Source organism: Neltuma alba, unplaced genomic scaffold (genome assembly GCF_004799145.2).
Source record: "Neltuma alba isolate B1F8T4 unplaced genomic scaffold, ASM479914v2 tig00011145_pilon, whole genome shotgun sequence".
Taxonomy (NCBI): Eukaryota; Viridiplantae; Streptophyta; class Magnoliopsida; order Fabales; family Fabaceae; genus Neltuma; species Neltuma alba.
The window spans coordinates 63,608-72,225 of record NW_021635880.1 but is presented as its reverse complement, the minus strand read 5'-3'; the positions used below and the strand labels follow the sequence as shown (position 1 = coordinate 72,225).

At 35.0% G+C, this 8,618-nt stretch overlaps 1 long non-coding RNA gene across 1 annotated transcript; it reads left to right on the top strand.

Annotated features, from left to right (window-relative positions):
• Positions 1–3,867: 3,867 nt before the first annotated feature.
• On the top strand, positions 3,868–5,408 carry LOC114761872 (uncharacterized). The gene is made up of 3 exons (XR_003742198.1): positions 3,868–3,923; positions 4,556–4,623; positions 5,387–5,408. It is a non-coding gene; the product is annotated as an uncharacterized LOC114761872 (long non-coding RNA).
• The last annotated feature ends 3,210 nt before the right edge of the window (positions 5,409–8,618 follow it).

Below are 8,618 nucleotides of genomic sequence, written 5' to 3'. Positions count from 1 at the left end.
GTAGAATTTTGGAACACCTCCATAAGATTCTTCTAGAATTAGTTATGATTTTTCAAAGTTGGACCTGTAATCTAAAAACTGGACAGTGAACAGTAATTTTCCGAAAATTAACGTCCAAATTGAAATTTTTAAGCTTAAGACCATCCAAAGTGGTCTGGAATGGTTCTAAATGAATGCTAAGGTACTATATAAGTATGGTGTGACATTAAGGAAGGGTGGTTAACCATTGTCTAGCATTTCCCTCAAGTGTAAAGTGGAAAACACTTCTCAATACATCTTTCAAAGAAGCTCCAAGTGGCTTCAGAGTTGCACAAACTGAATACATCAAGTCCAAATGCTGATATGGATCATTACTTGCAAGTCCATAAAATTTGGGTAAGGTACAATCAAATCACCTTTTATCTCAAAACCAAGATCATGAGCATGAAACCCTCTATGTGCACAATTAATAGTTGAGTTATTCAATTCCCTAATACTCCTATTATCATCATCAGGGTTCCTAGGAACATGGTACTGCACGTTCTCAGCTTCTTACTCATCTTGATGCTGGCTATTGGGGGTTTTTGTGGAAGTCTATGGCCAGTATCATTTAGGTTAGTATTAACCCTATTTTGGCCAGTACTCTGCCCTTTATTAGAATCTTGATTCTCTTGTCCTTCCATTACAAAATGATTGTCACAGAATTGACCCAAATCAGATTCAGAATCAGGTATAGGTTCAATTGACTCACTAACACTAAATGAAGAAGGTGAGTGAGGGTATATGCTTGTGATTGTGTCAAAATTTTTATTCTTTTTCAAAAGTCTAGGTGTTTTATTTATCTCCTTATCCAATAGATAAAATGTTTTCTCCCTGATCATGCACCAAAACCAACTAAGAGAATTGAACTAAAACATCAAAACTAAGAACCAGGTCTAGGTGCTGTGGCCTTCGACTTAAGGCACTGTGGCCTCTGTGACTGAAAGTTACTGAGAGCTGAGGGAGAAAGGGTGTTGTGGCATATTCCTCAAAGCACTACGGTGCTTTACACCGAGAGTAAGAGAGAAGAGGTGTTGCGGCGGATACACTGAGGCGCTACGGCATCTATGGCAGAATGATGAAAAATCAGCTCTGAATTGTATCAGCTACCCCTCAAACCTGAAAACACTCAAGAGCAATGATTATAGAGCAACCGGGGCAAACCTTAGAGTAAGAATGGCTACAAATTAAAGCAATGAGTAAGTTACACAATGAAAAACAAGTATGATTAGCCAAAAAGTCAAGAATCCAAATCCAAAACCTTCTAATTATGCAGTAACTAAAGAAAAATCAGAAACACACAACCTAATTCTATCCTAAGTGCACTAAAACACTACAAACACCAGGGAGACAGAGTTCCCCAGCAACGACGCCAAAAATTTCATCTTATGTCATTTAAAACCAAATGTAATACTCTAAGAATGTAGCAAAGTAGCTTCCAATCAGAGGTCGATCTCAAGGAACTCAAGAGTCCAATAGTGTTATTAAGTGATTAAGTCACAATTTAGTAAAGAAATTAGGTGAATGCATTGGCAACTGAGATGATATCATTTTTAAGACTGTAATCAAATGCTGCTAAAATCAGAATTTAGAAAAGAGAATGTTTTGAGACTGGAAATCAATGAGATGAACGATTCTTAGGAGGTATAACTTTGCCTTCATTGCCTTTCTTGCATCAATCAGAATTTAAAAGCTCTAATTGAATTAATTTCTTATAAGGCGAGATTGATTAAATGGAGATCCAGCCACTTCCAAAGAAATATTAACTAATACTTCTCAAGAATTCAATCACAATATATAAATCCATAACTAGACCTATCTAAATAATCATACATCATTACTCTAAATCAAGAACATAACTTCTGAATACAATTAACCAAATCTCCACTCACAGAAATGGATAGAGAGGAGTCTGAATCCAGAAAAAAAGATTGACAACACAATCAAAATGTTACTGAAATTAAACACCTATAAACTTTAAACTCTTCCCTGTTTAACCATAGATCAGGCTCCATTATAACTCCTAGAAATCCTCGAATGTTAGCTAGACATGGAGGATGAAAGACTTAAGCTGGAGGATAGGAACTTCATCGCAGCAACGGTGATGGCTGGGAAATGGAGGATCTAGATAGAGGATTCCAGAAAGACTGAAAAATACAGAGAGATGAAGATGAAGATGAAGACAAAAACTTAAAAACTAAATCTGAAAACTCAATCCTCCCTTAAATGCTTTTCTCCCTTGTAATTAACGCCTCCCAACTAAAAATCAGTTCAGGATCCGCGTGCTAGCCAAAATGGAGCTCTAAGATCCAATTCCATTCCCTCCCAGATTCTGTCATGCTTCTTTTGGTTCAAATTGCTGATTTTCGTCATCCGCTGCGGCGCCTATGATCATCCGCCGTGGCGCACATCCAAAACTACATCGTTTAGATTAGTGACTCTGATCTGCCTGTTGAACCAAATCCGCTGTGGCGCTTCTTTAAATCCACCACAGTGCTTCTCATAGAGAGTCTTGCCACTTTTACATACTAAGTCACTGAGAGTTTATTTCTTTGATTTCTGGACCTGAATTCTCATGAAATTACAAAACACTCCTTCCAAGCAATTAGTAGTATTTCATCACCATTAAATCCAAAATTAAACATATAATACCATGAAAATCATGCCAGAATCAATGAAATATAGAGAGATATCAGGCCTAGAAAGAGAAAAGAGGCTAAATATGGGCTAAAGATTAAGTTAGAAGCCTCAAAGAGATGTTTTGAGGTTAAGTCCAAGTAAGGACTAAATCGTAATTTTAGAAAGTTACGGCAAATAGGGATAAAAATAGAAAGTATATAAAAAATTCTAGAAAAATCCCAAAAAATGGGAAATAATATCCTAAGACTCTTTGGTTAAGAGAAATAACAAAAATACCCCTGAGGCAACTTAAATAGAATTTATAAGATTATGGCTGGTAAAAAGTACACCTTTTGAGATAATTATTCGAGATAGTAAGAGATCTAAAAAATGTATGTAAAAATAAGGTTAAGAAGCTTAAAGGCTATGATAATTTATAAAATTAGTCTTGCTTCCAGAAGATTAGCAAAATGGTAGGAATAAAATAGAAGGCTCAATCATGCAGGAAGAATGAATCTTGACCATTGGATCAAAACTTAATCTCCAAGTTTCCTTCTAATTTACTTGGCTCACATTTATTCGGCTTTCTTAATGGCCTTCTGGAGCTTAGAAAATTTTTCTATCTACTCCACAAATTTCTTTTAACTTTAGAGAAGATCTATAAATTTTCTTAGGCCATAGCACTTCCTTTAAGCCTCGCATAAAAAGTCATTTACTAAAATACCCTTAATCGGCATCATTGAGCCTTCTATTTTATTCCTACCATTCTGTTAATCTTCTAGAAGCAAGACTAATTTTATAAGTCACCTCCACTTAGTTGGTAACTTGGCTGATCATTTCCCAAGACTATTCCAATAGCTACTATCATTCTCTTGGGCCTCATTCAATTCCCCAGGCCACTTATGTAACATCCCAATTTTTTTTATTATTATTCCTAGTGTTTAGTTAAGTTTAGAAGGAGTTTAATGCTTGATAAATGAGTTTTATTCTCTATTTATTTAAGAAAAGAGAATTATTGAAAATAAGATTTATAAAATATGTATATGGAAATTACTGAATAACAATAATAATAAAACGGATTAAAAAAAAAGGAAAAAAAAAAACGGGGTGCCAAACTATAATTTTGTCCCATTTTAATATGGGGTCTTTAACTGGAATTTTTGCCAAAATATTATTTTAACCGTTGGGGGGCCAGAGAGAGAAACATTTCGACGTCTTTCTTTTTCACCTTCTCCGGCGCCTTCTCTCATTTTTCCAGTAGGGTTTCAACTTTGCAGATCATTTTGGTAAGCCAAATGACTTCTTTTCATTAAACTCTCTTCATGAAAGTTTTTCCACTCATCTAAATCTATCTAATGATAGTAGTTTTATTCTGTTTAGAGATAATTTTTGGGTTTAGGGTTTGAAGCAAGTGTTGAGTTTTGATGATAGGTAAGCATAGTATTGTAGAGCTATTTTAGTAGATCATTTCTATCAGTTTAGTTTTATTTATTGACTGACCTAATATTTTTAAATGAATTATTTTAGTTAAACAGATATTTATTTATGAAAAATATGATATTTATACCATGAAACTGTTGATTAAATTATTTACTTAGATGCATTTGATGTATAGTGAATTTCTAATGGTTGGTTTTTGAGATTTAAAGTTAAAATAGGATTTTTGAATTTTAAATATGATAATTTCAGATTTAAAATTTTGAGAAAAATCTGTATTAAAGTAAATACTTTGAAAGGTTTAAATGAAAATTTTGGATTGTGAGGATATATAAATTTTGTGCTAAAAGACTTAATTATGGGTTAGGAGAGGTTTGGGTTTAGCATAGAATTAGAAACTTTAACTTATATATATATGTTTTAGTTTAAGTAATTAATTAAATAGCTTGTGTATTGATATGTAAATGTATTGGTTGTGTAGATTAAATTATTGGGCTATTGGTATGAGCACGGGGTTAACCTTGTGGTAATACTTGTTCTAGACAAGAGGTAACCACTTTCTACTTATTATTCATGCTCGTAGGTTGTTTATGATTAATTTTTGAATTACAAGGAATTTATGAAACATTATTGAATTATGATGTGAGCTATGAAAGTATGTTGTTATTGAAATTGTCTTGTGAGACTTTTGTTGCAAAAGATATATGTTTACTATTATGATGATCTCAAGTATTATGAGTTAATTGAAAAATGGAAAATCCCAATTGATTTTTACATGTGATGATTGTTTATGAATGCAATATTTTGAGTGTTGATATATGAGGGGTGGCGGATGTTGATGATGGGTACTATAACAAAGAGGATATAAGGGGGTGAATTATGTACATTTGAGGATATAAGGTGGTAGGGCCATCAGGTGTACACTGATTGGTCCTTTGGCCCAATTATTCATTATAGGGCATTGACACCCTACTAGTAGACTAGAGGGGGAACCCATGGTCCGGTCTTGTGCTCTGTGGATTTTGGCCGGTCCATATCACTTGATCGGTGAGCTTCTCTAATTACCAGTCACATGGATGAGGATTTAGCCCATGGGTTTAGTCAGAGGATATAAGGTGGGTAGATATAAGGGAGGTGAAAATAATATTGATTGTACTTTTTATATGCTTTGACAATATGAAATTTGTTGGAATACTATGAATTTGCAATTGTCTCGCTTGACACGTCACGAGCACTTACTTGTATGCTTGATAAGTAGGATTGTTGGTTACTGAGACTTTTGTCTCACCCCGTTGATTTAACACTTTTCCAGGTGATAGTTCCCGTTCGGGTCAGTTAGGGAAGGCTCCGGAAGCTTGAGCTGCTATTGCAAAATTGTAGCGCTTCCACTCTTTTGATTGTGTTGGATAGATGTATATTGCCATGATAGGGCTTATTCCACATACTCTTATATGTTTGAGATTGATTATTTTGACAGTGTACTTTTGAGAACTGTTACTGGAGTGTATGCTGGTAGAAGGCCGGAGGCCTTTAGGCATTTGCATGTGATTTCTTTTGTTTGATATGAGTGGTGAATCCACAATGATCTTTGACATCAAATGACTTTTGATTTTGTTGAAAGTTATGAAAGGTACTATTTAGTAAAATCGTGTTATGGGCTTATGGTTGAAAATGATATTCTAGATTCATAATACCCAAAGCCCTATCCATTATGAATATCTTTTTGCACGCAGTTAATTTAGAAAAGTTCTTTTAACCATGATAGACGTATTTATGGATTGGTTTAACTCTTTTTCTATCATGGTTAATCTCTTATGATTTAGGATGTTTATATAACCATGATAGTATATCTAAATATTTTCACAACGTTTCTTTTCTATCATGGTTAACTTTTCAATATTGATTAATTTATAAGTGTAGTAGTTTCGTTGTTACAACTTATCTGCCTCTTTAGGTGCCTGAGCCAATTTGTCTTAGGAGTTCTCTTACTCCTCTAGCTGCTTTTATTATTCTTAGTTACTTTAGAATGGTACAAAAGAGGACTTATGCAACTTCTCTTTCTTTTACTTCACTTTCAGTATGAGCATACTCTAATATGTATAATGCTTGGCATTCTAATGCAAGGAGTGCAAGCTCTTACTAGTTGCTATGTCTGTAGCGTGTCAACCAGACATCTCATCCCTAAAAAAGTAGCCTCTCATCCTGTTCGCAGCTGATTCTGGAAGTCATAGGGAGAGGATTTATGAGGTTCTCTTCTTTCTACTTGCCCTTCTTTGTTAAGCTCAAGGACATTCAACCCTAGCTCTATTCTTGGCTAGTCGTGCTTCCATTGGGGTGAAGTCAACTCTGCTTGCCTTGCCTCGGCTACTCCCTTTTCCTGCTCAAATAGGGTATTTGGCTCCATCTAGGGTAGTGCCAATTTTGTCTCAGAGGACTAGTTCCCCACTTTCTCTGAGAAGACTAGTAGCCAAGATCATATCCCCTATGAAGGGTGCCTCTCAACCTAACCCCAAGGGACTGAGTATCTCTTAAAATTATCGAGAAAATGCCAACCTCATAATGCTAGTTCCCCACATAGCTATATGTCTCATTCTCATCTTTTTCTCTTCTTCTTGATCCCCAAGAATTCCACTAGGGCTATCCATTTTAAGTTTACTATCTTCAAGTTCCTATTTATCTATTCAGGGACTTGAGATAGCTATTCTATTATGGTGCCCTAAGCCCTAACAAGACTGTAAGAGTTTGTCCAGCTGAGATGGCACTATACCTTCTTAGCGGTGTACAGATTCAACCCCTAACTATCTTGTTCAACTCCTTATCATTATTCTTTCTCTTGAGGGGGAATATGATAACTCTTAAATAGTGGCTACCAGTCTCTCTAATCTCTATCAATCTTACTCTCGGTGACCTCATAAGCCAGTAAGTCTTACTGAGATACCACCTCAGCATCTGAGAGTCACTGTCTCTATTCGTCACGACCAGAATTCTTGTTCGCCGTGATGAAACTCACCACTTCCTCTAGTAATTATTTTTGTATTTGTTTATTGCCACCAATGCCCTTGTTTCATCATGACAAAACATACTTTCCCTTAACCGTTACTAGTCTTATTTAGCTTCGTTCATCACAACATTGTCTGTTGCCTAAAGGACTTCCACGCCCCTAATCTTATTGTGATCCCCAAACGAGTCAGCTACTTCCTTTCAGCTAATTGAGGAAGAGTTTGGCTCATGTCTCTAGGCTATTAGTATTTTTCGTCTCTTCTATCCTTAGGGACCACTGGCAGGCGAAAAGCTATCTTTAACTCTTTCTAGCTTTTTATATCCTTTTAGGAATTAGAGATAGCTACTTTAATCGTGCTGTCTTAGCCTCATATCAAGGCTACACTAATCGTATCTAACTTAGGCTGCCACTTGACCCTTTCTGCTAGGGTTCAGACTCATACCTTTATTTGACTTATAAACCATTATCCTTTCTTTCTCTAGAGGGGAAGTCTCTTTATCTTTAAACAGTAGCGACCTTCCTTAGCTTATGATTTCTTATCATCATTTATTTGTTCCTTTCTAATTGAGGACTCAAACATCACCTTTTTAGTGATCTTCAATACTTATTTTCCCTAGAGCATTCACCTCTAATCTATAACCTTAGTTGGACTGTAGCTAGTATTCCATTACTAGCTCTAACCTGAACTGGACTTTTCTAAATCCTTACATATAGTTCTCTTTTTCCTATGCTAGAACCTCTACTCTGACACCAAAAATGTCACACCTTACTTATATCATATCTAGAATACATTTAGAGCCATTTCAGACCACTTTAGATGGCCTTAAGCTTATAAAAACGTAAGTGGATGCTGATTTATGGAAATTACTGTTCATGTGCATTTTTTCAGATTACAGGTCTAACTTTGAGAAATCATAACTAATTCTTGAAAAATTGTATGGAGGTATTCTAAAATTTCATGGAAAGATCTTTCAACGCTCTTTAAGGAAAAATATCCAATTGGACTTATCTTTGCCCAATTCGTACAGTTTAATCAATAAAAATTACTGTTCAATTGGTAAAATCTGGAACTTCTAGATTTTGTGCCTCACTTTGAAAATTCATATCTATACATGTACATATCCAATTGAGGTGATCTACCTCTCATTCTAAAGCTTTAGATGTGTACTTTAAGTTTGCCAAATTTTGTGACTTAACTCATTCATTTCATTGGTCAAACTGGAGCTTAAAACTAACTACTCTTGAACTTACGTTTTATCTCTTAACTAACTTTTGCTTTAATTCTTTTTATTTTTTTGGCATGCATAACTTGGGTTTGATATTTTCATTCATGCTCATACACTTTCATTCATGCCATAAACATTCTAAGCACATACATTACATTGATGGCATTCATAAGCATAATTTACAACATAGGAGAATTATACATTGAACATAATCTCAATTATTAACATCAATAATTCTCCACTTTCTTCTCCTTGCTTCTCATGCCATTATTGCCCATCATTGATTGAACTAAATGGTTGGTTAGAGAGGGGATGAG